Here is a 24,788-nt window from a genome sequence, read left to right as displayed (position 1 = left end):
TTGCAGATAAGATTAAAATGATGTTGTTTGTTCGTTTTACCAAAATGTTTCGTTTCCAGTCTTTTTGCGCAGATTTGCAGTGTTGTTGCAAAAACTTGAAAGGGTGTATGGGGGATTAGCTCAAATGGTAGAGCGCTCGCTTAGCATGCGAGAGGTAGCGGGATCGATGCCCGCATCCTCCAATGAAGTGAGTGTTTAGAGTTATAAATAAACCTCTGTTTTTTCCTGGAAGCTGTTTTGTTTCTGGTCTTGTTAAACTGTAGTGCTCAGCATACAACTGAACTGTACCAAACCGGACTGAACAGCTATTTTGCACTCTGCCTATTTGCACTATGACTATTTGTACATTTATACACCTGTACAGATGTTCTTTTCTGTAAATATATTATCAGGTCTTTATTACCTTTAGTACTTTTTACTTTTTTAATTTATCCCCTACCCTATTTATGTTTAGTGTCATTTTCCTTTAGGTTAAGACTGTGTTCTGTGTTTTTTGTTACTTTTCATCCGTGTTGCTCTCACTATGACAAATTCCTTGTATGTGTAACATACTTGGTGAAATAAAGAGATTCTGATTCTGATTCTGATCTATATTCTCTCATTACTTGTTTATAGATCCCCTACAATTCTGCATATCTGCAATATTGACTATTTCTCAGCTGCAATATGCACACATGTTGCTTTGTCTATATTATCAAATCTATTATCTCAGGATCTCTTTTCTAGGACCACTGCTATTCAGCAATTCTGAAATATATGCATTCATGAATTTCGCACTATTTCTATTTCAATGCAGTTTGTTACGTGTGAACATCGTCAGGATTGCTACTTCAATTGGTTGTACATTGAGAAACACCAATGAAGGAATCTGTTTTCCTTCGCAACGAGTAACTGAAGTAGAAGCGGACCACTCCGCTCTCCACTGAATGACGTGTAACCTTGCATTGTATGGGGGATTAGCTCAAATGGTAGAGCGCTCGCTTAGCATGCGAGAGGTAGCGGGATCGATGCCCGCATCCTCCAAAAGCTTCTTTTTCAGTCTGTTCAGTACCACTTAAACTGCCCTAAGATCTCCCCCTATGCTATTACCTGCGCCAAACTTAACGACGACGCTGTTACACGGAAGGTCTATTGGATAAACCCTGAAAAAGTCACGGAGTACATGAACAAAAGTTCACTACATTAGAAAATCCTTGTGATCATTTCCCCCTAGAAATCAATAATCATTGAATAAAGAACTATCTTCTCAAATCTGAAAAATAACGCACTTCCAAAAAGAAAACAGAAATCAATATTAATAAAAATAAACAGAAAACTATATTGTTCTTGGTGAAATGATCCTGAATCCACACACTTTAAAAATGTTACTGCTGACAAAATGTCACTGGGGAGAAAAAGGCAGGAAACGATGTTTGCAGATAAGATTAAAATGATGTTGTTTGTTCGTTTTACCAAAATGTTTCGTTTCCAGTCTTTTTGCGCAGATTTGCAGTGTTGTTGCAAAAACTTGAAAGGGTGTATGGGGGATTAGCTCAAATGGTAGAGCACTCGCTTAGCATGCGAGAGGTAGCGGGATCGATGCCCGCATCCTCCAATGAAGTGAGTGTTTTGAGTTATAAATAAACCTCTGTTTTTTCCTGGAAGCTGTTTTGTTTCTGGTCTTGTTAAACTGTAGTGCTCAGCATACAACTGAACTGTACCAAACCGGACTGAACAGCTATTTTGCACTCTGCCTATTTGCACTATGACTATTTGTACATTTGTACACCTGTACAGATGTTCTTTTCTGTAAATATATTTTCAGGTCTTTATTACCTTTAGTACTTTTTACTTTTTTAATTTATCCCCTACCCTATTTATGTTTAGTGTCATTTTCCTTTAGGTTAAGACTGTGTTCTGTTTTTTTTGTTACTTTTCATCCGTGTTGCTCTCACCAAGACAAATTCCTTGTATGTGTAACATACTTGGTGAAATAAAGAGATTCTGATTCTGATTCTGATCTATATTCTCTCATTACTTGTTTATAGATCCCCTACAATTCTGCATATCTGCAATATTGACTATTTCTCAGCTGCAATATGCACACATGTTGCTTTGTCTATATTATCAAATCTATTATCTCAGGATCTCTTTTCTAGGACCACTGCTATTCAGCAATTCTGAAATATATGCATTCATGAATTTCGCACTATTTCTATTTCAATGCAGTTTGTTACGTGTGAACATCGTCAGGATTGCTACTTCAATTGGTTGTACATTGAGAAACACCAATGAAGGAATCTGTTTTCCTTCGCAACGAGTAACTGAAGTAGAAGCGGACCACTCCGCTCTCCACTGAATGACGTGTAACCTTGCATTGTATGGGGGATTAGCTCAAATGGTAGAGCGCTCGCTTAGCATGCGAGAGGTAGCGGGATCGATGCCCGCATCCTCCAAAAGCTCCTTTTTCAGTCTGTTCAGTACCACTTAAACTGCCCTAAGATCTCCCCCTATGCTATTACCTGCGCCAAACTTAACGACGACGCTGTTACACGGAAGGTCTATTGGATAAGCCCTGAAAAAGTCACGGAGTACATGAACAAAAGTTCACTACATTAGAAAATCCTTGTGATCATTTCCCCCTAGAAATCAATAATCATTGAATAAAGAACTATCTTCTCAAATCTGAAAAATAACGCACTTCCAAAAAGAAAACAGAAATCAATATTAATAAAAATAAACAGAAAACTATATTGTTCTTGGTGAAACCCTCATGCTACTAACTTCTTTCAGTGTGGGGGATTAGCTCAAATGGTAGAGCGCTCGCTTAGCATGCGAGAGGTAGCGGGATCGATGCCCGCATCCTCCAAAGGCAGCTGTTCAAGTTCCAACAGTAAAAATCACAGTAAAGAGTTGTCCTCTGTTCAGAACTTGAGGGAATGTTTTATATTCTCCTGCATAAAAACACAATTTGCCCACTTTTGCCAATTTAGACATCTAATGAATGGTCCTGAATCCACACACTTTAAAAATGTTACTGCTGACAAAATGTCACTGGGGAGAAAAAGGCAGGAAACGATGTTTGCAGATAAGATTAAAATGATGTTGTTTGTTCGTTTTACCAAAATGTTTCGTTTCCAGTCTTTTTGCGCAGATTTGCAGTGTTGTTGCAAAAACTAGAAAGGGTGTATGGGGGATTAGCTCAAATGGTAGAGCGCTCGCTTAGCATGCGAGAGGTAGCGGGATCGATGCCCGCATCCTCCAATGAGGTGAGTGTTTAGAGTTATAAATAAACCTCTGTTTTTTCCTGGAAGCTGTTTTGTTTCTGGTCTTGTTAAACTGTAGTGCTCAGCATACAACTGAACTGTACCAAACCGGACTGAACAGCTATTTTGCACTCTGCCTATTTGCACTATGACTATTTGTACATTTGTACACCTGTACAGATGTTCTTTTCTGTAAATATATTTTCAGGTCTTTATTACCTTTAGTACTTTTTACTTTTTTAATTTATCCCCTACCCTATTTATGTTTAGTGTCATTTTCCTTTAGGTTAAGACTGTGTTCTGTGTTTTTTGTTACTTTTCATCCGTGTTGCTCTCACCAAGACAAATTCCTTGTATGTGTAACATACTTGGTGAAATAAAGAGATTCTGATTCTGATTCTGATCTATATTCTCTCATTACTTGTTTATAGATCCCCTACAATTCTGCATATCTGCAATATTGACTATTTCTCAGCTGCAATATGCAAACATGTTGCTTTGTCTATATTATCAAATCTATTATCTCAGGATCTCTTTTCTAGGACCACTGCTATTCAGCAATTCTGAAATATATGCATTCATGAATTTCGCACTATTTCTATTTCAATGCAGTTTGTTACGTGTGAACATCGTCAGGATTGCTACTTCAATTGGTTGTACATTGAGAAACACCAATGAAGGAATCTGTTTTCCTTCGCAACGAGTAACTGAAGTAGAAGCGGACCACTCCGCTCTCCACTGAATGACGTGTAACCTTGCATTGTATGGGGGATTAGCTCAAATGGTAGAGCGCTCGCTTAGCATGCGAGAGGTAGCGGGATAAATGCCCGCATCCTCCAAAAGCTCCTTTTTCAGTCTGTTCAGTACCACTTAAACTGCCCTAAGATCTCCCCCTATGCTATTACCTGCGCCAAACTTAACGACGACGCTGTTACACGGAAGGTCTATTGGATAAGCCCTGAAAAAGTCACGGAGTACATGAACAAAAGTTAACTACATTAGAAAATCCTTGTGATCATTTCCCCCTAGAAATCAATAATCATTGAATAAAGAACTATCTTCTCAAATCTGAAAAATAACGCACTTCCAAAAAGAAAACAGAAATCAATATTAATAAAAATAAACAGAAAACTATATTGTTCTTGGTGAAACCCTCATGCTACTAACATCTTTCAGTGTGGGGGATTAGCTCAAATGGTAGAGCGCTCGCTTAGCATGCGAGAGGTAGCGGGATCGATGCCCGCATCCTCCAAAGGCAGCTGTTCAAGTTCCAACAGTAAAAATCACAGTAAAGAGTTGTCCTCTGTTCAGAACTTGAGGGAATGTTTTATATTCTCCTGCATAAAAACACAATTTGCCCACTTTTGCCAATTTAGACATCTAATGAATGGTCCTGAATCCACACACTTTAAAAATGTTACTGCTGACAAAATGTCACTGGGGAGAAAAAGGCAGGAAACGATGTTTGCAGATAAGATTAAAATGATGTTGTTTGTTCGTTTTACCAAAATGTTTCGTTTCCAGTCTTTTTGCGCAGATTTGCAGTGTTGTTGCAAAAACTAGAAAGGGTGTATGGGGGATTAGCTCAAATGGTAGAGCGCTCGCTTAGCATGCGAGAGGTAGCGGGATCGATGCCCGCATCCTCCAATGAAGTGAGTGTTTAGAGTTATAAATAAACCTCTGTTTTTTCCTGGAAGCTGTTTTGTTTCTGGTCTTGTTAAACTGTAGTGCTCAGCATACAACTGAACTGTACCAAACCGGACTGAACAGCTATTTTGCACTCTGCCTATTTGCACTATGACTATTTGTACATTTGTACACCTGTACAGATGTTCTTTTCTGTAAATATATTTTCAGGTCTTTATTACCTTTAGTACTTTTTACTTTTTTAATTTATCCCCTACCCTATTTATGTTTAGTGTCATTTTCCTTTAGGTTAAGACTGTGTTCTGTGTTTTTTGTTACTTTTCATCCGTGTTGCTCTCACCAAGACAAATTCCTTGTATGTGTAACATACTTGGTGAAATAAAGAGATTCTGATTCTGATTCTGATCTATATTCTCTCATTACTTGTTTATAGATCCCCTACAATTCTGCATATCTGCAATATTGACTATTTCTCAGCTGCAATATGCAAACATGTTGCTTTGTCTATATTATCAAATCTATTATCTCAGGATCTCTTTTCTAGGACCACTGCTATTCAGCAATTCTGAAATATATGCATTCATGAATTTCGCACTATTTCTATTTCAATGCAGTTTGTTACGTGTGAACATCGTCAGGATTGCTACTTCAATTGGTTGTACATTGAGAAACACCAATGAAGGAATCTGTTTTCCTTCGCAACGAGTAACTGAAGTAGAAGCGGACCACTCCGCTCTCCACTGAATGACGTGTAACCTCGCATTGTATGGGGGATTAGCTCAAATGGTAGAGCGCTCGCTTAGCATGCGAGAGGTAGCGGGATCGATGCCCGCATCCTCCAAAAGCTCCTTTTTCAGTCTGTTCAGTACCACTTAAACTGCCCTAAGATCTCCCCCTATGCTATTACCTGCGCCAAACTTAACGACGACGCTGTTACACGGAAGGTCTATTGGATAAGCCCTGAAAAAGTCACGGAGTACATGAACAAAAGTTCACTACATTAGAAAATCCTTGTGATCATTTCCCCCTAGAAATCAATAATCATTGAATAAAGAACTATCTTCTCAAATCTGAAAAATAACGCACTTCCAAAAAGAAAACAGAAATCAATATTAATAAAAATAAACAGAAAACTATATTGTTCTTGGTGAAACCCTCATGCTACTAACTTCTTTCAGTGTGGGGGATTAGCTCAAATGGTAGAGCGCTCGCTTAGCATGCGAGAGGTAGCGGGATCGATGCCCGCATCCTCCAAAGGCAGCTGTTCAAGTTCCAACAGTAAAAATCACAGTAAAGAGTTGTCCTCTGTTCAGAACTTGAGGGAATGTTTTATATTCTCCTGCATAAAAACACAATTTGCCCACTTTTGCCAATTTAGACATCTAATGAATGGTCCTGAATCCACACACTTTAAAAATGTTACTGCTGACAAAATGTCACTGGGGAGAAAAAGGCAGGAAACGATGTTTGCAGATAAGATTAAAATGATGTTGTTTGTTCGTTTTACCAAAATGTTTCGTTTCCAGTCTTTTTGCGCAGATTTGCAGTGTTGTTGCAAAAACTAGAAAGGGTGTATGGGGGATTAGCTCAAATGGTAGAGCGCTCGCTTAGCATGCGAGAGGTAGCGGGATCGATGCCCGCATCCTCCAATGAGGTGAGTGTTTAGAGTTATAAATAAACCTCTGTTTTTTCCTGGAAGCTGTTTTGTTTCTGGTCTTGTTAAACTGTAGTGCTCAGCATACAACTGAACTGTACCAAACCGGACTGAACAGCTATTTTGCACTCTGCCTATTTGCACTATGACTATTTGTACATTTGTACACCTGTACAGATGTTCTTTTCTGTAAATATATTTTCAGGTCTTTATTACCTTTAGTACTTTTTACTTTTTTAATTTATCCCCTACCCTATTTATGTTTAGTGTCATTTTCCTTTAGGTTAAGACTGTGTTCTGTGTTTTTTGTTACTTTTCATCCGTGTTGCTCTCACCAAGACAAATTCCTTGTATGTGTAACATACTTGGTGAAATAAAGAGATTCTTATTCTGATTCTGATCTATATTCTCTCATTACTTGTTTATAGATCCCCTACAATTCTGCATATCTGCAATATTGACTATTTCTCAGCTGCAATATGCACACATGTTGCTTTGTCTATATTATCAAATCTATTATCTCAGGATCTCTTTTCTAGGACCACTGCTATTCAGCAATTCTGAAATATATGCATTCATGAATTTCGCACTATTTCTATTTCAATGCAGTTTGTTACGTGTGAACATCGTCAGGATTGCTACTTCAATTGGTTGTACATTGAGAAACACCAATGAAGGAATCTGTTTTCCTTCGCAACGAGTAACTGAAGTAGAAGCGAACCACTCCGCTCTCCACTGAATGACGTGTAACCTTGCATTGTATGGGGGATTAGCTCAAATGGTAGAGCGCTCGCTTAGCATGCGAGAGGTAGCAGGATCGATGCCCGCATTCTCCAATGAAGTGAGTGTTTAGAGTTATAAATAAACCTCTGTTTTTTCCTGGAAGCTGTTTTGTTTCTGGTCTTGTTAAACTGTAGTGCTCAGCATACAACTGAACTGTACCAAACCGGACTGAACAGCTATTTTGCACTCTGCCTATTTGCACTATGACTATTTGTACATTTGTACACCTGTACAGATGTTCTTTTCTGTAAATATATTTTCAGGTCTTTATTACCTTTAGTACTTTTTACTTTTTTAATTTATCCCCTACCCTATTTATGTTTAGTGTCATTTTCCTTTAGGTTAAGAATGTGTTCTGTGTTTTTTGTTACTTTTCATCCGTGTTGCTCTCACCAAGACAAATTCCTTGTATGTGTAACATACTTGGTGAAATAAAGAGATTCTGATTCTGATTCTGATCTATATTCTCTCATTACTTGTTTATAGATCCCCTACAATTCTGCATATCTGCAATATTGACTATTTCTCAGCTGCAATATGCACACATGTTGCTTTGTCTATATTATCAAATCTATTATCTCAGGATCTCTTTTCTAGGACCACTGCTATTCAGCAATTCTGAAATATATGCATTCATGAATTTCGCACTATTTCTATTTCAATGCAGTTTGTTACGTGTGAACATCGTCAGGATTGCTACTTCAATTGGTTGTACATTGAGAAACACCAATGAAGGAATCTGTTTTCCTTCGCAACGAGTAACTGAAGTAGAAGCGGACCACTCCGCTCTCCACTGAATGACGTGTAACCTCGCATTGTATGGGGGATTAGCTCAAATGGTAGAGCGCTCGCTTAGCATGCGAGAGGTAGCAGGATCGATGCCCGCATTCTCCAATGAAGTGAGTGTTTAGAGTTATAAATAAACCTCTGTTTTTTCCTTGAAGCTGTTTTGTTTCTGGTCTTGTTAAACTGTAGTGCTCAGCATACAACTGAACTGTACCAAACCGGACTGAACAGCTATTTTGCACTCTGCCTCTTTGCACTATGACTATTTGTACATTTGTACACCTGTACAGATGTTCTTTTCTGTAAATATATTTTCAGGTCTTTATTACCTTTAGTACTTTTTACTTTTTTAATTTATCCCCTACCCTATTTATGTTTAGTGTCATTTTCCTTTAGGTTAAGAATGTGTTCTGTGTTTTTTGTTACTTTTCATCCGTGTTGCTCTCACCAAGACAAATTCCTTGTATGTGTAACATACTTGGTGAAATAAAGAGATTCTGATTCTGATTCTGATCTATATTCTCTCATTACTTGTTTATAGATCCCCTACAATTCTGCATATCTGCAATATTGACTATTTCTCAGCTGCAATATGCACACATGTTGCTTTGTCTATATTATCAAATCTATTATCTCAGGATCTCTTTTCTAGGACCACTGCTATTCAGCAATTCTGAAATATATGCATTCATGAATTTCGCACTATTTCTATTTCAATGCAGTTTGTTACGTGTGAACATCGTCAGGATTGCTACTTCAATTGGTTGTACATTGAGAAACACCAATGAAGGAATCTGTTTTCCTTCGCAACGAGTAACTGAAGTAGAAGCGGACCACTCCGCTCTCCACTGAATGACGTGTAACCTCGCATTGTATGGGGGATTAGCTCAAATGGTAGAGCGCTCGCTTAGCATGCGAGAGGTAGCGGGATCGATGCCCGCATCCTCCAAAAGCTCCTTTTTCAGTCTGTTCAGTACCACTTAAACTGCCCTAAGATCTCCCCCTATGCTATTACCTGCGCCAAACTTAACGACGACGCTGTTACACGGAAGGTCTATTGGATAAGCCCTGAAAAAGTCACGGAGTACATGAACAAAAGTTCACTACATTAGAAAATCCTTGGGATCATTTCCCCCTAGAAATCAATAATCATTGAATAAAGAACTATCTTCTCAAATCTGAAAAATAACGCACTTCCAAAAAGAAAACAGAAATCAATATTAATAAAAATAAACAGAAAACTATATTGTTCTTGGTGAAACCCTCATGCTACTAACTTCTTTCAGTGTGGGGGATTAGCTCAAATGGTAGAGCGCTCGCTTAGCATGCGAGAGGTAGCGGGATCGATGCCCGCATCCTCCAAAGGCAGCTGTTCAAGTTCCAACAGTAAAAATCACAGTAAAGAGTTGTCCTCTGTTCAGAACTTGAGGGAATGTTTTATATTCTCCTGCATAAAAACACAATTTGCCCACTTTTGCCAATTTAGACATCTAATGAATGGTCCTGAATCCACACACTTTAAAAATGTTACTGCTGACAAAATGTCACTGGGGAGAAAAAGGCAGGAAACGATGTTTGCAGATAAGATTAAAATGATGTTGTTTGTTCGTTTTACCAAAATGTTTCGTTTCCAGTCTTTTTGCGCAGATTTGCAGTGTTGTTGCAAAAACTTGAAAGGGTGTATGGGGGATTAGCTCAAATGGTAGAGCGCTCGCTTAGCATGCGAGAGGTAGCGGGATCGATGCCCGCATTCTCCAATGAAGTGAGTGTTTAGAGTTATAAATAAACCTCTGTTTTTTCCTGGAAGCTGTTTTGTTTCTGGTCTTGTTAAACTGTAGTGCTCAGCATACAACTGAACTGTACCAAACCGGACTGAACAGCTATTTTGCACTCTGCCTATTTGCACTATGACTATTTGTACATTTGTACACCTGTACAGATGTTCTTTTCTGTAAATATATTTTCAGGTCTTTATTACCTTTAGTACTTTTTACTTTTTTAATTTATCCCCTACCCTATTTATGTTTAGTGTCATTTTCCTTTAGGTTAAGAATGTGTTCTGTGTTTTTTGTTACTTTTCATCCGTGTTGCTCTCACCAAGACAAATTCCTTGTATGTGTAACATACTTGGTGAAATAAAGAGATTCTGATTCTGATTCTGATCTATATTCTCTCATTACTTGTTTATAGATCCCCTACAATTCTGCATATCTGCAATATTGACTATTTCTCATCTGCAATATGCACACATGTTGCTTTGTCTATATTATCAAATCTATTATCTCAGGATCTCTTTTCTAGGACCACTGCTATTCAGCAATTCTGAAATATATGCATTCATGAATTTCGCACTATTTCTATTTCAATGCAGTTTGTTACGTGTGAACATCGTCAGGATTGCTACTTCAGTTGGTTGTACATTGAGAAACACCAATGAAGGAATCTGTTTTCCTTCGCAACGAGTAACTGAAGTAGAAGCGGACCACTCCGCTCTCCACTGAATGACGTGTAACCTCGCATTGTATGGGGGATTAGCTCAAATGGTAGAGCGCTCGCTTAGCATGCGAGAGGTAGCGGGATCGATGCCCGCATCCTCCAAAAGCTCCTTTTTCAGTCTGTTCAGTACCACTTAAACTGCCCTAAGATCTCCCCCTATGCTATTACCTGCGCCAAACTTAACGACGACGCTGTTACACGGAAGGTCTATTGGATAAGCCCTGAAAAAGTCACGGAGTACATGAACAAAAGTTCACTACATTAGAAAATCCTTGTGATCATTTCCCCCTAGAAATCAATAATCATTGAATAAAGAACTATCTTCTCAAATCTGAAAAATAACGCACTTCCAAAAAGAAAACAGAAATCAATATTAATAAAAATAAACAGAAAACTATATTGTTCTTGGTGAAACCCTCATGCTACTAACTTCTTTCAGTGTGGGGGATTAGCTCAAATGGTAGAGCGCTCGCTTAGCATGCGAGAGGTAGCGGGATCGATGCCCGCATCCTCCAAAGGCAGCTGTTCAAGTTCCAACAGTAAAAATCACAGTAAAGAGTTGTCCTCTGTTCAGAACTTGAGTGAATGTTTTATATTCTCCTGCATAAAAACACAATTTGCCCACTTTTGCCAATTTAGACATCTAATGAATGGTCCTGAATCCACACACTTTAAAAATGTTACTGCTGACAAAATGTCACTGGGGAGAAAAAGGCAGGAAACGATGTTTGCAGATAAGATTAAAATGATGTTGTTTGTTCGTTTTACCAAAATGTTTCGTTTCCAGTCTTTTTGCGCAGATTTGCAGTGTTGTTGCAAAAACTAGAAAGGGTGTATGGGGGATTAGCTCAAATGGTAGAGCGCTCGCTTAGCATGCGAGAGGTAGCGGGATCGATGCCCGCATCCTCCAATGAGGTGAGTGTTTAGAGTTATAAATAAACCTCTGTTTTTTCCTGGAAGCTGTTTTGTTTCTGGTCTTGTTAAACTGTAGTGCTCAGCATACAACTGAACTGTACCAAACCGGACTGAACAGCTATTTTGCACTCTGCCTATTTGCACTATGACTATTTGTACATTTGTACACCTGTACAGATGTTCTTTTCTGTAAATATATTTTCAGGTCTTTATTACCTTTAGTACTTTTTACTTTTTTAATTTATCCCCTACCCTATTTATGTTTAGTGTCATTTTCCTTTAGGTTAAGACTGTGTTCTGTGTTTTTTGTTACTTTTCATCCGTGTTGCTCTCACCAAGACAAATTCCTTGTATGTGTAACATACTTGGTGAAATAAAGAGATTCTTATTCTGATTCTGATCTATATTCTCTCATTACTTGTTTATAGATCCCCTACAATTCTGCATATCTGCAATATTGACTATTTCTCAGCTGCAATATGCACACATGTTGCTTTGTCTATATTATCAAATCTATTATCTCAGGATCTCTTTTCTAGGACCACTGCTATTCAGCAATTCTGAAATATATGCATTCATGAATTTCGCACTATTTCTATTTCAATGCAGTTTGTTACGTGTGAACATCGTCAGGATTGCTACTTCAATTGGTTGTACATTGAGAAACACCAATGAAGGAATCTGTTTTCCTTCGCAACGAGTAACTGAAGTAGAAGCGAACCACTCCGCTCTCCACTGAATGACGTGTAACCTTGCATTGTATGGGGGATTAGCTCAAATGGTAGAGCGCTCGCTTAGCATGCGAGAGGTAGCAGGATCGATGCCCGCATTCTCCAATGAAGTGAGTGTTTAGAGTTATAAATAAACCTCTGTTTTTTCCTGGAAGCTGTTTTGTTTCTGGTCTTGTTAAACTGTAGTGCTCAGCATACAACTGAACTGTACCAAACCGGACTGAACAGCTATTTTGCACTCTGCCTATTTGCACTATGACTATTTGTACATTTGTACACCTGTACAGATGTTCTTTTCTGTAAATATATTTTCAGGTCTTTATTACCTTTAGTACTTTTTACTTTTTTAATTTATCCCCTACCCTATTTATGTTTAGTGTCATTTTCCTTTAGGTTAAGAATGTGTTCTGTGTTTTTTGTTACTTTTCATCCGTGTTGCTCTCACCAAGACAAATTCCTTGTATGTGTAACATACTTGGTGAAATAAAGAGATTCTGATTCTGATTCTGATCTATATTCTCTCATTACTTGTTTATAGATCCCCTACAATTCTGCATATCTGCAATATTGACTATTTCTCAGCTGCAATATGCACACATGTTGCTTTGTCTATATTATCAAATCTATTATCTCAGGATCTCTTTTCTAGGACCACTGCTATTCAGCAATTCTGAAATATATGCATTCATGAATTTCGCACTATTTCTATTTCAATGCAGTTTGTTACGTGTGAACATCGTCAGGATTGCTACTTCAATTGGTTGTACATTGAGAAACACCAATGAAGGAATCTGTTTTCCTTCGCAACGAGTAACTGAAGTAGAAGCGGACCACTCCGCTCTCCACTGAATGACGTGTAACCTCGCATTGTATGGGGGATTAGCTCAAATGGTAGAGCGCTCGCTTAGCATGCGAGAGGTAGCAGGATCGATGCCCGCATTCTCCAATGAAGTGAGTGTTTAGAGTTATAAATAAACCTCTGTTTTTTCCTTGAAGCTGTTTTGTTTCTGGTCTTGTTAAACTGTAGTGCTCAGCATACAACTGAACTGTACCAAACCGGACTGAACAGCTATTTTGCACTCTGCCTCTTTGCACTATGACTATTTGTACATTTGTACACCTGTACAGATGTTCTTTTCTGTAAATATATTTTCAGGTCTTTATTACCTTTAGTACTTTTTACTTTTTTAATTTATCCCCTACCCTATTTATGTTTAGTGTCATTTTCCTTTAGGTTAAGAATGTGTTCTGTGTTTTTTGTTACTTTTCATCCGTGTTGCTCTCACCAAGACAAATTCCTTGTATGTGTAACATACTTGGTGAAATAAAGAGATTCTGATTCTGATTCTGATCTATATTCTCTCATTACTTGTTTATAGATCCCCTACAATTCTGCATATCTGCAATATTGACTATTTCTCAGCTGCAATATGCACACATGTTGCTTTGTCTATATTATCAAATCTATTATCTCAGGATCTCTTTTCTAGGACCACTGCTATTCAGCAATTCTGAAATATATGCATTCATGAATTTCGCACTATTTCTATTTCAATGCAGTTTGTTACGTGTGAACATCGTCAGGATTGCTACTTCAATTGGTTGTACATTGAGAAACACCAATGAAGGAATCTGTTTTCCTTCGCAACGAGTAACTGAAGTAGAAGCGGACCACTCCGCTCTCCACTGAATGACGTGTAACCTCGCATTGTATGGGGGATTAGCTCAAATGGTAGAGCGCTCGCTTAGCATGCGAGAGGTAGCGGGATCGATGCCCGCATCCTCCAAAAGCTCCTTTTTCAGTCTGTTCAGTACCACTTAAACTGCCCTAAGATCTCCCCCTATGCTATTACCTGCGCCAAACTTAACGACGACGCTGTTACACGGAAGGTCTATTGGATAAGCCCTGAAAAAGTCACGGAGTACATGAACAAAAGTTCACTACATTAGAAAATCCTTGGGATCATTTCCCCCTAGAAATCAATAATCATTGAATAAAGAACTATCTTCTCAAATCTGAAAAATAACGCACTTCCAAAAAGAAAACAGAAATCAATATTAATAAAAATAAACAGAAAACTATATTGTTCTTGGTGAAACCCTCATGCTACTAACTTCTTTCAGTGTGGGGGATTAGCTCAAATGGTAGAGCGCTCGCTTAGCATGCGAGAGGTAGCGGGATCGATGCCCGCATCCTCCAAAGGCAGCTGTTCAAGTTCCAACAGTAAAAATCACAGTAAAGAGTTGTCCTCTGTTCAGAACTTGAGGGAATGTTTTATATTCTCCTGCATAAAAACACAATTTGCCCACTTTTGCCAATTTAGACATCTAATGAATGGTCCTGAATCCACACACTTTAAAAATGTTACTGCTGACAAAATGTCACTGGGGAGAAAAAGGCAGGAAACGATGTTTGCAGATAAGATTAAAATGATGTTGTTTGTTCGTTTTACCAAAATGTTTCGTTTCCAGTCTTTTTGCGCAGATTTGCAGTGTTGTTGCAAAAACTTGAAAGGGTGTATGGGGGATTAGCTCAAATGGTAGAGCGCTCGCTTAGCATGCGAGAGGTAGCGGGATCGATGCCCGCATTCTCCAATGAAGTGAGTGTTTAGAGTTATAAATAAACCTCTGTTTTTTCCTGGAAGCTGTTTTGTTTCTGGTCTTGTTAAACTGTAGTGCTCAGCATACAACTGAACTGTACCAAACCGGACTGAACAGCTATTTTGCACTCTGCCTATTTGCACTATGACTATTTGTACATTTGTACACCTGTACAGATGTTCTTTTCTGTAAATATATTTTCAGGTCTTTATTACCTTTAGTACTTTTTACTTTTTTAATTTATCCCCTACCCTATTTATGTTTAGTGTCATTTTCCTTTAGGTTAAGAATGTGTTCTGTGTTTTTTGTTACTTTTCATCCGTGTTGCTCTCACCAAGACAAATTCCTTGTATGTGTAACATACTTGGTGAAATAAAGAGATTCTGATTCTGATTCTGATCTATATTCTCTCATTACTTGTTTATAGATCCCCTACAATTCTGCATATCTGCAATATTGACTATTTCTCATCTGCAATATGCACACATGTTGCTTTGTCTATATTATCAAATCTATTATCTCAGGATCTCTTTTCTAGGACCACTGCTATTCAGCAATTCTGAAATATATGCATTCATGAATTTCGCACTATTTCTATTTCAATGCAGTTTGTTACGTGTGAACATCGTCAGGATTGCTACTTCAGTTGGTTGTACATTGAGAAACACCAATGAAGGAATCTGTTTTCCTTCGCAACGAGTAACTGAAGTAGAAGCGGACCACTCCGCTCTCCACTGAATGACGTGTAACCTCTCATTGTATGGGGGATTAGCTCAAATGGTAGAGCGCTCGCTTAGCATCGAGAGGTAGCGGGATCGATGCCCGCATCCTCCAAAAGCTCCTTTTTCAGTCTGTTCAGTACCACTTAAACTGCCCTAAGATCTCCCCCTATGCTATTACCTGCGCCAAACTTAACGACGACGCTGTTACACGGAAGGTCTATTGGATAAGCCCTGAAAAAGTCACGGAGTACATGAACAAAAGTTCACTACATTAGAAAATCCTTGTGATCATTTCCCCCTAGAAATCAATAATCATTGAATAAAGAACTATCTTCTCAAATCTGAAAAATAACGCACTTCCAAAAAGAAAACAGAAATCAATATTAATAAAAATAAACAGAAAACTATATTGTTCTTGGTGAAACCCTCATGCTACTAACTTCTTTCAGTGTGGGGGATTAGCTCAAATGGTAGAGCGCTCGCTTAGCATGCGAGAGGTAGCGGGATCGATGCCCGCATCCTCCAAAGGCAGCTGTTCAAGTTCCAACAGTAAAAATCACAGTAAAGAGTTGTCCTCTGTTCAGAACTTGAGGGAATGTTTTATATTCTCCTGCATAAAAACACAATTTGCCCACTTTTGCCAATTTAGACATCTAACGAATGGTCCTGAATCCACACACTTTAAAAATGTTACTGCTGACAAAATGTCACTGGGGAGAAAAAGGCAGGAAACGATGTTTGCAGTTAAGATTAAAATGATGTTGTTTGTTCGTTTTACCAAAATGTTTCGTTTCCAGTCTTTTTGCGCAGATTTGCAGTGTTGTTGCAAAAACTTGAAAGGGTGTATGGGGGATTAGCTCAAATGGTAGAGCGCTCGCTTAGCATGCGAGAGGTAGCGGGATCGATGCCCGCATCCTCCAATGAAGTGAGTGTTTAGAGTTATAAATAAACCTCTGTTTTTTCCTGGAAGCTGTTTTGTTTCTGGTCTTGTTAAACTGTAGTGCTCAGCATACAACTGAACTGTACCAAACCGGACTGAACAGCTATTTTGCACTCTGCCTATTTGCACTATGACTATTTGTACATTTGTACACCTGTACAGATGTTCTTTTCTGTAAATATATTTTCAGGTCTTTATTACCTTTAGTACTTTTTACTTTTTTAATTTATCCCCTACCCTATTTATGTTTAGTGTCATTTTCCTTTAGGTTAAGACTGTGTTCTGTGTTTTTTGTTACTTTTCATCCGTGTTGCTCTCACCAAGACAAATTCCTTGTATGTGTAACATACTTGGTGAAATAAAGAGATTCTGATTCTGATTCTGATCTATATTCTCTCATTACTTGTTTATAGATCCCCTACAATTCTGCATATCTGCAATATTGACTATTTCTCAGCTGCAATATGCACACATGTTGCTTTGTCTATATTATCAAATCTATTATCTCAGGATCTCTTTTCTAGGACCACTGCTATTCAGCAATTCTGAAATATATGCATTCATGAATTTCGCACTATTTCTATTTCAATGCAGTTTGTTACGTGTGAACATCGTCAGGATTGCTACTTCAATTGGTTGTACATTGAGAAACACCAATGAAGGAATCTGTTTTCCTTCGCAACGAGTAACTGAAGTAGAAGCGGACCACTCCGCTCTCCACTGAATGACGTGTAACCTTGCATTGTATGGGGGGTTAGCTCAAATGGTAGAGCGCTCGCTTAGCATGCGAGAGGTACCGGGATCGATGCCCGCATCCTCCAAAAGCTCCTTTTTCAGTCTGTTCAGTACCACTTAAACTGCCCTAAGATCTCCCCCTATGCTATTACCTGCGCCAAACTTAACGACGACGCTGTTACACGGAAGGTCTATTGGATAAGCCCTGAAAAAGTCACGGAGTACATGAACAAAAGTTCACTACATTAGAAAATCCTTGGGATCATTTCCCCCTAGAAATCAATAATCATTGAATAAAGAACTATCTTCTCAAATCTGAAAAATAACGCACTTCCAAAAAGAAAACAGAAATCAATATTAATAAAAATAAACAGAAAACTATATTGTTCTTGGTGAAATGATCCTGAATCCACACACTTTAAAAATGTTACTGCTGACAAAATGTCACTGGGGAGAAAAAGGCAGGAAACGATGTTTGCAGATAAGATTAAAATGATGTTGTTTGTTCGTTTTACCAAAATGTTTCGTTTCCAGTCTTTTTGCGCAGATTTGCAGTGTTGTTGCAAAAACTTGAAAGGGTGTATGGGGGATTAGCTCAAATGGTAGAGCGCTCGCTTAGCATGCGAGAGGTAGCGGGATCGATGCCCGCATCCTCCAATGAAGTGAGTGTTTTGAGTTATAAATAAACCTCTGTTTTTTCCTGGAAGCTGTTTTGTTTCTGGTCTTGTTAAACTGTAGTGCTCAGCATACAACTGAACTGTACCAAACCGGACTGAACAGCTATTTTGCACTCTGCCTATTTGCACTATGACTATTTGTACATTTGTACACCTGTACAGATGTTCTTTTCTGTAAATATATTTTCAGGTCTTTATTACCTTTAGTACTTTTTACTTTTTTAATTTATCCCCTACCCTATTTATGTTTAGTGTCATTTTCCTTTAGGTTAAGACTGTGTTCTGTGTTTTTTGTTACTTTTCATCCGTGTTGCTCTCACCAAGACAAATTCCTTGTATGTGTAACATACTTGGTGAAATAAAGAGATTCTGATTCTGATTCTGATCTATATTCTCTCATTACTTGTTTATAGATCCCCTACAATTCTGCATATCTGCAATATTGACTATTTCTCAGCTGCAATATGCACACATGTTGCTTTGTCTATATTATCAAATCTATTATCTCAGGATCTCTTTTCTAGGACCACTGCTATTCAGCAATTCTGAAATATATGCATTCATGAATTTCGCACTATTTCTATTTCAATGCAGTTTGTTACGTGTGAACATCGTCAGGATTGCTACTTCAATTGGTTGTACATTGAGAAACACCAATGAAGGAATCTGTTTTCCTTCGCAACGAGTAACTGAAGTAGAAGCGGACCACGCCGCTCTCCACTGAATGACGTGTAACCTTGCATTGTATGGGGGATTAGCTCAAATGGTAGAGCGCTCGCTTAGCATGCGAGAGGTAGCGGGATCGATGCCCGCATCCTCCAAAAGCTCCTTTTTCAGTCTGTTCAGTACCACTTAAACTGCCCTAAGATCTCCCCCTATGCTATTACCTGCGCTAAACTTAACGACGACGCTGTTACACGGAAGGTCTATTGGATAAGCCCTGAAAAAGTCACGGAGTACATGAACAAAAGTTCACTACATTAGAAAATCCTTGTGATCATTTCCCCCTAGAAATCAATAATCATTGAATAAAGAACTATCTTCTCAAATCTGAAAAATAACGCACTTCCAAAAAGAAAACAGAAATCAATATTAATAAAAATAAACAGAAAACTATATTGTTCTTGGTGAAACCCTCATGCTACTAACTTCTTTCAGTGTGGGGGATTAGCTCAAATGGTAGAGCGCTCGCTTAGAATGCGAGAGGTAGCGGGATCGATGCCGGCATCCTCCAAAGGCAGCTGTTCAAGTTCCAACAGTAAAAATCACAGTAAAGAGTTGTCCTCTGTTCAGAACTTGAGGGAATGTTTTATATTCTCCTGCATAAAAACACAATTTGCCCACTTTTGCCAATTTAGACATCTAATGAATGGTCCTGAATCCACACACTTTAAAAATGTTACTGCTGACAAAATGTCACTGGGGAGAAAAAGGCAGGAAACGATGTTTGCAGATAAGATTAAAATGATGTTGTTTATTCGTTTTACCAAAATGTTTCGTTTCCAGTCTTTTTGCGCAGATTTGCAGTGTTGTTGCAAAAACTAGAAAGGGTGTATGGGGGATTAGCTCAAATGGTAGAGCGCTCGCTTAGCATGCGAGAGGTAGCGGGATCGATGCCCGCATCCTCCAATGAGGTGAGTGTTTAGAGTTATAAATAAACCTCTGTTTTTTCCTGGAAGCTGTTTTGTTTCTGGTCTTGTTAAACTGTAGTGCTCAGCATACAACTGAACTGTACCAAACCGGACTGAACAGCTATTTTGCACTCTGCCTATTTGCACTATGACTATTTGTACATTTGTACACATGTACAGATGTTCTTTTCTGTAAATATATTTTCAGGTCTTTATTACCTTTAGTACTTTTTACTTTTTTAATTTATCCCCTACCCTATTTATGTTTAGTGTCATTTTCCTTTAGGTTAAGACTGTGTTCTGTTTTTTTTGTTACTTTTCATCCGTGTTGCTCTCACCAAGACAAATTCCTTGTATGTGTAACATACTTGGTGAAATAAAGAGATTCTGATTCTGATTCTGATCTATATTCTCTCATTACTTGTTTATAGATCCCCTACAATTCTGCATATCTGCAATATTGACTATTTCTCAGCTGCAATATGCACACATGTTGCTTTGTCTATATTATCAAATCTATTATCTCAGGATCTCTTTTCTAGGACCACTGCTATTCAGCAATTCTGAAATATATGCATTCATGAATTTCGCACTATTTCTATTTCAATGCAGTTTGTTACGTGTGAACATCGTCAGGATTGCTACTTCAATTGGTTGTACATTGAGAAACACCAATGAAGGAATCTGTTTTCCTTCGCAACGAGTAACTGAAGTAGAAGCGGACCACTCCGCTCTCCACTGAATGACGTGTAACCTTGCATTGTATGGGGGATTAGCTCAAATGGTAGAGCGCTCGCTTAGCATGCGAGAGGTAGCGGGATAAATGCCCGCATCCTCCAAAAGCTCCTTTTTCAGTCTGTTCAGTACCACTTAAACTGCCCTAAGATCTCCCCCTATGCTATTACCTGCGCCAAACTTAACGACGACGCTGTTACACGGAAGGTCTATTGGATAAGCCCTGAAAAAGTCACGGAGTACATGAACAAAAGTTCACTACATTAGAAAATCCTTGTGATCATTTCCCCCTAGAAATCAATAATCATTGAATAAAGAACTATCTTCTCAAATCTGAAAAATAACGCACTTCCAAAAAGAAAACAGAAATCAATATTAATAAAAATAAACAGAAAACTATATTGTTCTTGGTGAAACCCTCATGCTACTAACTTCTTTCAGTGTGGGGGATTAGCTCAAATGGTAGAGCGCTCGCTTAGCATGCGAGAGGTAGCGGGATCGATGCCCGAATCCTCCAAAGGCAGCTGTTCAAGTTCCAACAGTAAAAATCACAGTAAAGAGTTGTCCTCTGTTCAGAACTTGAGGGAATGTTTTATATTCTCCTGCATAAAAACACAATTTGCCCACTTTTGCCAATTTAGACATCTAATGAATGGTCCTGAATCCACACACTTTAAAAATGTTACTGCTGACAAAATGTCACTGGGGAGAAAAAGGCAGGAAACGATGTTTGCAGATAAGATTAAAATGATGTTGTTTGTTCGTTTTACCAGAATGTTTCGTTTCCAGTCTTTTTGCGCAGATTTGCAGTGTTGTTGCAAAAACTAGAAAGGGTGTATGGGGGATTAGCTCAAATGGTAGAGCGCTCGCTTAGCATGCGAGAGGTAGCGGGATCGATGCCAGCATCCTCCAATGAGGTGAGTGTTTAGAGTTATAAATAAACCTCTGTTTTTTCCTGGAAGCTGTTTTGTTTCTGGTCTTGTTAAACTGTAGTGCTCAGCATACAACTGAACTGTACCAAACCGGACTGAACAGCTATTTTGCACTCTGCCTATTTGCACTATGACTATTTGTACATTTGTACACCTGTACAGATGTTCTCTTCTGTAAATATATTTTCAGGTCTTTATTACCTTTAGTACTTTTTACTTTTTTAATTTATCCCCTACCCTATTTATGTTTAGTGTCATTTTCCTTTAGGTTAAGACTGTGTTCTGTGTTTTTTGTTACTTTTCATCCGTGTTGCTCTCACCAAGACAAATTCCTTGTATGTGTAACATACTTGGTGAAATAAAGAGATTCTGATTCTGATTCTGATCTATATTCTCTCATTACTTGTTTATAGATCCCCTACAATTCTGCATATCTGCAATATTGACTATTTCTCAGCTGCAATATGCACACATGTTGCTTTGTCTATATTATCAAATCTATTATCTCAGGATCTCTTTTCTAGGACCACTGCTATTCAGCAATTCTGAAATATATGCATTCATGAATTTCGCACTATTTCTATTTCAATGCAGTTTGTTACGTGTGAACATCGTCAGGATTGCTACTTCAATTGGTTGTACATTGAGAAACACCAATGAAGGAATCTGTTTTCCTTCGCAACGAGTAACTGAAGTAGAAGCGGACCACTCCGCTCTCCACTGAATGACGTGTAACCTTGCATTGTATGGGGGATTAGCTCAAATGGTAGAGCGCTCGCTTAGCATGCGAGAGGTAGCGGGATCGATGCCCGCATCCTCCAAAAGCTCCTTTTTCAGTCTGTTCAGTACCACTTAAACTGCCCTAAGATCTCCCCCTATGCTATTACCTGCGCTAAACTTAACGACGACGCTGTTACACGGAAGGTCTATTGGATAAGCCCTGAAAAAGTCACGGAGTACATGAACAAAAGTTCACTACATTAGAAAATCCTTGTGATCATTTCCCCCTAGAAATCAATAATCATTGAATAAAGAACTATCTTCTCAAATCTGAAAAATAACGCACTTCCAAAAAGAAAACAGAAATCAATATTAATAAAAATAAACAGAAAACTATATTGTTCTTGGTGAAACCCTCATGCTACTAACTTCTTTCAGTGTGGGGGATTAGCTCAAATGGTAGAGCGCTCGCTTAGCATGCGAGAGGTAGCGGGATCGATGCCGGCATCCTCCAAAGGCAGCTGTTCAAGTTCCAACAGTAAAAATCACAGTAAAGAGTTGTCCTCTGTTCAGAACTTGAGGGAATGTTTTATATTCTCCTGCATAAAAACACAATTTGCCCACTTTTGCCAATTTAGACATCTAATGAATGGTCCTGAATCCACACACTTTAAAAATGTTACTGCTGACAAAATGTCACTGGGGAGAAAAAGGCAGGAAACGATGTTTGCAGATAAGATTAAAATGATGTTGTTTATTCGTTTTACCAAAATGTTTCGTTTCCAGTCTTTTTGCGCAGATTTGCAGTGTTGTTGCAAAAACTAGAAAGGGTGTATGGGGGATTAGCTCAAATGGTAGAGCGCTCGCTTAGCATGCGAGAGGTAGCGGGATCGATGCCCGCATCCTCCAATGAAGTGAGTGTTTAGAGTTATAAATAAACCTCTGTTTTTTCCTGGAAGCTGTTTTGTTTCTGGTCTTGTTAAACTGTAGTGCTCAGCATACAACTGAACTGTACCAAACCGGACTGAACAGCTATTTTGCACTCTGCCTATTTGCACTATGACTATTTGTACATTTGTACACCTGTACAGATGTTCTTTTCTGTAAATATATTTTCAGGTCTTTATTACCTTTAGTACTTTTTACTTTTTTAATTTATCCCCTACCCTATTTATGTTTAGTGTCATTTTCCTTTAGGTTAAGACTGTGTTCTGTGTTTTTTGTTACTTTTCATCCGTGTTGCTCTCACCAAGACAAATTCCTTGTATGTGTAACATACTTGGTGAAATAAAGAGATTCTGATTCTGATTCTGATCTATATTCTCTCATTACTTGTTTATAGATCCCCTACAATTCTGCATATCTGCAATATTGACTATTTCTCAGCTGCAATATGCAAACATGTTGCTTTGTCTATATTATCAAATCTATTATCTCAGGATCTCTTTTCTAGGACCACTGCTATTCAGCAATTCTGAAATATATGCATTCATGAATTTCGCACTATTTCTATTTCAATGCAGTTTGTTACGTGTGAACATCGTCAGGATTGCTACTTCAATTGGTTGTACATTGAGAAACACCAATGAAGGAATCTGTTTTCCTTCGCAACGTGTAACTGAAGTAGAAGCGGACCACTCCGCTCTCCACTGAATGACGTGTAACCTCGCATTGTATGGGGGATTAGCTCAAATGGTAGAGCGCTCGCTTAGCATGCGAGAGGTAGCGGGATCGATGCCCGCATCCTCCAAAAGCTCCTTTTTCAGTCTGTTCAGTACCACTTAAACTGCCGTAAGATCTCCCCCTATGCTATTACCTGCGCCAAACTTAACGACGACGCTGTTACACGGAAGGTCTATTGGATAAGCCCTGAAAAAGTCACGGAGTACATGAACAAAAGTTCACTACATTAGAAAATCCTTGTGATCATTTCCCCCTAGAAATCAATAATCATTGAATAAAGAACTATCTTCTCAAATCTGAAAAATAACGCACTTCCAAAAAGAAAACAGAAATCAATATTAATAAAAATAAACAGAAAACTATATTGTTCTTGGTGAAACCCTCATGCTACTAACTTCTTTCAGTGTGGGGGATTAGCTCAAATGGTAGAGCGCTCGCTTAGCATGCGAGAGGTAGCGGGATCGATGCCCGAATCCTCCAAAGGCAGCTGTTCAAGTTCCAACAGTAAAAATCACAGTAAAGAGTTGTCCTCTGTTCAGAACTTGAGGGAATGTTTTATATTCTCCTGCATAAAAACACAATTTGCCCACTTTTGCCAATTTAGACATCTAATGAATGGTCCTGAATCCACACACTTTAAAAATGTTACTGCTGACAAAATGTCACTGGGGAGAAAAAGGCAGGAAACGATGTTTGCAGATAAGATTAAAATGATGTTGTTTGTTCGTTTTACCAAAATGTTTCGTTTCCAGTCTTTTTGCGCAGATTTGCAGTGTTGTTGCAAAAACTAGAAAGGGTGTATGGGGGATTAGCTCAAATGGTAGAGCGCTCGCTTAGCATGCGAGAGGTAGCGGGATCGATGCCCGCATCCTCCAATGAGGTGAGTGTTTAGAGTTATAAATAAACCTCTGTTTTTTCCTGGAAGCTGTTTTGTTTCTGGTCTTGTTAAACTGTAGTGCTCAGCATACAACTGAACTGTACCAAACCGGACTGAACAGCTATTTTGCACTCTGCCTATTTGCACTATGACTATTTGTACATTTGTACACCTGTACAGATGTTCTCTTCTGTAAATATATTTTCAGGTCTTTATTACCTTTAGTACTTTTTACTTTTTTAATTTATCCCCTACCCTATTTATGTTTAGTGTCATTT

The 24,788-nt window shown here is 38.5% G+C and overlaps 29 non-coding genes across 29 annotated transcripts; all 29 read left to right on the top strand.

Annotated features, from left to right (window-relative positions):
• The first annotated feature begins 109 nt into the window (after nucleotides 1–109).
• On the top strand, nucleotides 110–182 carry trnaa-agc (transfer RNA alanine (anticodon AGC)). The gene has a single exon. It is a non-coding gene; the product is annotated as a tRNA-Ala (tRNA).
• Nucleotides 183–950: 768 nt separating this feature from the next.
• Nucleotides 951–1,023, top strand: trnaa-agc (transfer RNA alanine (anticodon AGC)). Its single transcript has one exon. It is a non-coding gene; the product is annotated as a tRNA-Ala (tRNA).
• Nucleotides 1,024–1,521: 498 nt separating this feature from the next.
• Nucleotides 1,522–1,594, top strand: trnaa-agc (transfer RNA alanine (anticodon AGC)). Its single transcript has one exon. It is a non-coding gene; the product is annotated as a tRNA-Ala (tRNA).
• A 768-nt stretch (nucleotides 1,595–2,362) lies between these two features.
• Nucleotides 2,363–2,435, top strand: trnaa-agc (transfer RNA alanine (anticodon AGC)). The gene has a single exon. It is a non-coding gene; the product is annotated as a tRNA-Ala (tRNA).
• A 340-nt stretch (nucleotides 2,436–2,775) lies between these two features.
• trnaa-agc (transfer RNA alanine (anticodon AGC)) lies at nucleotides 2,776–2,848 on the top strand. Its single transcript has one exon. It is a non-coding gene; the product is annotated as a tRNA-Ala (tRNA).
• A 322-nt stretch (nucleotides 2,849–3,170) lies between these two features.
• trnaa-agc (transfer RNA alanine (anticodon AGC)) lies at nucleotides 3,171–3,243 on the top strand. Its single transcript has one exon. It is a non-coding gene; the product is annotated as a tRNA-Ala (tRNA).
• A 1,181-nt stretch (nucleotides 3,244–4,424) lies between these two features.
• On the top strand, nucleotides 4,425–4,497 carry trnaa-agc (transfer RNA alanine (anticodon AGC)). Its single transcript has one exon. It is a non-coding gene; the product is annotated as a tRNA-Ala (tRNA).
• Nucleotides 4,498–4,819: 322 nt separating this feature from the next.
• Nucleotides 4,820–4,892, top strand: trnaa-agc (transfer RNA alanine (anticodon AGC)). Its single transcript has one exon. It is a non-coding gene; the product is annotated as a tRNA-Ala (tRNA).
• A 768-nt stretch (nucleotides 4,893–5,660) lies between these two features.
• Nucleotides 5,661–5,733, top strand: trnaa-agc (transfer RNA alanine (anticodon AGC)). Its single transcript has one exon. It is a non-coding gene; the product is annotated as a tRNA-Ala (tRNA).
• A 340-nt stretch (nucleotides 5,734–6,073) lies between these two features.
• Nucleotides 6,074–6,146, top strand: trnaa-agc (transfer RNA alanine (anticodon AGC)). Its single transcript has one exon. It is a non-coding gene; the product is annotated as a tRNA-Ala (tRNA).
• A 322-nt stretch (nucleotides 6,147–6,468) lies between these two features.
• On the top strand, nucleotides 6,469–6,541 carry trnaa-agc (transfer RNA alanine (anticodon AGC)). The gene has a single exon. It is a non-coding gene; the product is annotated as a tRNA-Ala (tRNA).
• A 2,450-nt stretch (nucleotides 6,542–8,991) lies between these two features.
• trnaa-agc (transfer RNA alanine (anticodon AGC)) lies at nucleotides 8,992–9,064 on the top strand. Its single transcript has one exon. It is a non-coding gene; the product is annotated as a tRNA-Ala (tRNA).
• A 340-nt stretch (nucleotides 9,065–9,404) lies between these two features.
• Nucleotides 9,405–9,477, top strand: trnaa-agc (transfer RNA alanine (anticodon AGC)). The gene has a single exon. It is a non-coding gene; the product is annotated as a tRNA-Ala (tRNA).
• A 322-nt stretch (nucleotides 9,478–9,799) lies between these two features.
• trnaa-agc (transfer RNA alanine (anticodon AGC)) lies at nucleotides 9,800–9,872 on the top strand. Its single transcript has one exon. It is a non-coding gene; the product is annotated as a tRNA-Ala (tRNA).
• A 768-nt stretch (nucleotides 9,873–10,640) lies between these two features.
• On the top strand, nucleotides 10,641–10,713 carry trnaa-agc (transfer RNA alanine (anticodon AGC)). Its single transcript has one exon. It is a non-coding gene; the product is annotated as a tRNA-Ala (tRNA).
• Nucleotides 10,714–11,053: 340 nt separating this feature from the next.
• Nucleotides 11,054–11,126, top strand: trnaa-agc (transfer RNA alanine (anticodon AGC)). Its single transcript has one exon. It is a non-coding gene; the product is annotated as a tRNA-Ala (tRNA).
• Nucleotides 11,127–11,448: 322 nt separating this feature from the next.
• Nucleotides 11,449–11,521, top strand: trnaa-agc (transfer RNA alanine (anticodon AGC)). The gene has a single exon. It is a non-coding gene; the product is annotated as a tRNA-Ala (tRNA).
• Nucleotides 11,522–13,971: 2,450 nt separating this feature from the next.
• On the top strand, nucleotides 13,972–14,044 carry trnaa-agc (transfer RNA alanine (anticodon AGC)). The gene has a single exon. It is a non-coding gene; the product is annotated as a tRNA-Ala (tRNA).
• A 340-nt stretch (nucleotides 14,045–14,384) lies between these two features.
• Nucleotides 14,385–14,457, top strand: trnaa-agc (transfer RNA alanine (anticodon AGC)). The gene has a single exon. It is a non-coding gene; the product is annotated as a tRNA-Ala (tRNA).
• Nucleotides 14,458–14,779: 322 nt separating this feature from the next.
• On the top strand, nucleotides 14,780–14,852 carry trnaa-agc (transfer RNA alanine (anticodon AGC)). Its single transcript has one exon. It is a non-coding gene; the product is annotated as a tRNA-Ala (tRNA).
• A 1,180-nt stretch (nucleotides 14,853–16,032) lies between these two features.
• trnaa-agc (transfer RNA alanine (anticodon AGC)) lies at nucleotides 16,033–16,105 on the top strand. Its single transcript has one exon. It is a non-coding gene; the product is annotated as a tRNA-Ala (tRNA).
• Nucleotides 16,106–16,427: 322 nt separating this feature from the next.
• On the top strand, nucleotides 16,428–16,500 carry trnaa-agc (transfer RNA alanine (anticodon AGC)). Its single transcript has one exon. It is a non-coding gene; the product is annotated as a tRNA-Ala (tRNA).
• A 1,339-nt stretch (nucleotides 16,501–17,839) lies between these two features.
• On the top strand, nucleotides 17,840–17,912 carry trnaa-agc (transfer RNA alanine (anticodon AGC)). The gene has a single exon. It is a non-coding gene; the product is annotated as a tRNA-Ala (tRNA).
• A 768-nt stretch (nucleotides 17,913–18,680) lies between these two features.
• trnaa-agc (transfer RNA alanine (anticodon AGC)) lies at nucleotides 18,681–18,753 on the top strand. The gene has a single exon. It is a non-coding gene; the product is annotated as a tRNA-Ala (tRNA).
• A 735-nt stretch (nucleotides 18,754–19,488) lies between these two features.
• On the top strand, nucleotides 19,489–19,561 carry trnaa-agc (transfer RNA alanine (anticodon AGC)). The gene has a single exon. It is a non-coding gene; the product is annotated as a tRNA-Ala (tRNA).
• A 2,417-nt stretch (nucleotides 19,562–21,978) lies between these two features.
• Nucleotides 21,979–22,051, top strand: trnaa-agc (transfer RNA alanine (anticodon AGC)). The gene has a single exon. It is a non-coding gene; the product is annotated as a tRNA-Ala (tRNA).
• Nucleotides 22,052–22,786: 735 nt separating this feature from the next.
• Nucleotides 22,787–22,859, top strand: trnaa-agc (transfer RNA alanine (anticodon AGC)). Its single transcript has one exon. It is a non-coding gene; the product is annotated as a tRNA-Ala (tRNA).
• Nucleotides 22,860–23,627: 768 nt separating this feature from the next.
• On the top strand, nucleotides 23,628–23,700 carry trnaa-agc (transfer RNA alanine (anticodon AGC)). The gene has a single exon. It is a non-coding gene; the product is annotated as a tRNA-Ala (tRNA).
• A 735-nt stretch (nucleotides 23,701–24,435) lies between these two features.
• Nucleotides 24,436–24,508, top strand: trnaa-agc (transfer RNA alanine (anticodon AGC)). The gene has a single exon. It is a non-coding gene; the product is annotated as a tRNA-Ala (tRNA).
• The last annotated feature ends 280 nt before the right edge of the window (nucleotides 24,509–24,788 follow it).

The sequence above is a fragment of the Salminus brasiliensis genome, chromosome 18 (genome assembly GCF_030463535.1).
Source record: "Salminus brasiliensis chromosome 18, fSalBra1.hap2, whole genome shotgun sequence".
In the NCBI taxonomy this organism is placed as follows: Eukaryota; Metazoa; Chordata; class Actinopteri; order Characiformes; family Bryconidae; genus Salminus; species Salminus brasiliensis.
The sequence above is the reverse complement of the archived record's forward strand: the minus strand, read 5'-3'. Positions and strand labels throughout refer to the sequence as shown.